The following is a 1,883-nucleotide window of genomic DNA, read 5'->3' on the forward strand; positions in this document are numbered from 1 at the left end:
TCGCTTGCTCTCATATCTGGCTAGCTCGCTTGCTCTCTTGTCTTGCTCGATCTCTTATCTGGCTCGCTCGCTCTCACATCTGGCTGGCTCGCTTGCTCTCATGTCTGGCTGGCTCGCTTGCTCTCATATCTGGCTCGCTCGCTTGCTTTCTTGTCTGTCTCACTCTCTTTTATGGCTCGTTTGCATATCTGGCTCGCTCGCTTGCTCTCATATCTGGCTTGCTCGCTCACTCTCATATCTGGCTTGCTCGCTTGCTCTCATATTCGGCTCGCTTGCTCTCTTGTCTGGCTCGCTCTCTTATCTGGCTCGCTCGCATATCTGGCTTGCTCGCTCTCAAATCTGGCTCGCTCGCTTGCTCTCATATCTGGCTAGCTCGCTTGCTCTCTTGCCTTGCTCGCTCTCTTATCTGGCTCGCTCTCTCTCATATCTGGCTGGCTCGCTTGCTCTCATATCTGGCTCGCTCGCTTGCTTTCTTGTCTGGCTCGCTCTCTTATCTGGCTTGCTCGCTAGCATATCTGGCTCGCACGCTTGCTCTCTTGTCTGGCTTGCTCTCTTATCTGGCTCGCTCGCTCTCATATCTGGCTCGCTCGCTTGCTCTCATGTCTGGCTCGCTCTCATATCTGGCTTTCTCGCTTGCTCTCTTGTCTGGCTCGCTCTCTTATCTGGCTCGCTCGCATACCTGGCTCGCTCGCTCTCACATCTAGCTGGCTCGCTTGCTCTCATATCTGGCTCGCTTGCTCTCTTGTCTAGCTCGCTCTCTTATCTGGCTCGCTCTTATATCTGCCTTGCTAGCTCGCTCTCATATCTGGCTCGCTCGCTTGCTCTCTTGTCTGTCTCGCTCTCTTTTATGGCTCGCTCGCATATCTGGCTAGCTTGCTCTCACATCTGGCTCGCTCGCTTGCTCTCTTGTCTGGTTTGCTCTCTTATCTGGCTCGCTCGCATATCTGGCTCGCTTCGCTCTCATATCTGGCTTGCTCTCATATCTGGCTCGCTCGCTTACTCTCATATCTGGCTCGCTCGCTTGCTCTCTTGTCTGGCTCACTCTCTTATCTGGCTCGCTCGCATATCTAGCTCGCTCGCTCTCAAATCTGGCTCACTCGCTTGCTCTCATATCTGGCTTGCTCGCTTGCTCTCATATCTGGCTCGCTCGCTTGCTCTCATATCTGGCTCGCTCGCTTTTTCTCATATCTGGCTCGCTCGCTTGCTCTCTTGTCTGGCTCGCTCTCTTATCTGGCTCGCTCGCATATCTGGCTCGCTCGCTCTCAAATCTGGCTCGCTCGCTTGCTCTCATATCTGGCTAGCTCGCTTGCTCTCTTGTGTTGCTCGCTCTCATATCTGGCTCGCTCGCTCTCATATCTGGCTGGTTCGCTTGCTCTCATATCTGGCTCGCTCGCTTGCTCTCTTGTCTGGCTCACTCTCTTATCTGGCTTGCTCGCTAGCATATCTGGCTCGCACGCTTGCTCTCTTGTCTGGCTTGCTCTCTTATCTGTCTCGCTCTCACATCTGGCTCGCTCGCTTGCTCTCATATCTGGCTCGCTCGCTTGCTCTTTTGTCTGGCTCGCTCTCTTATCTGGCTTGCTCGCTAGCATATCTGGCTCGCACGCTTGCTCTCTTATCTTGCTCGATCGCTCTCATATATGGCTAGCTTGCTCTCATGTCTGGCTCGCTCGCTTTCATATCTGGCTTTCTCGCTTGCTCTCTTGTCTGGCTCGCTCTCTTATCTGGCTTGCTCGCATATCTGGCTCGCTCGCTCTCACATCTGGCTGGCTCGCTTGCTCTCATTTCTGGATGGCTCGCTTGCTCTCATATCTGGCTCGCTCGCTTGCTCTCTTGTCTGTCTCGCTCTCTTTTATGGCTCGCTCGCATATCTGGCTCGCTCGCTC

The sequence above is a fragment of the Hyla sarda genome, unplaced genomic scaffold, assembly GCF_029499605.1.
Source record: "Hyla sarda isolate aHylSar1 unplaced genomic scaffold, aHylSar1.hap1 scaffold_22, whole genome shotgun sequence".
In the NCBI taxonomy this organism is placed as follows: domain Eukaryota; kingdom Metazoa; phylum Chordata; class Amphibia; order Anura; family Hylidae; genus Hyla; species Hyla sarda.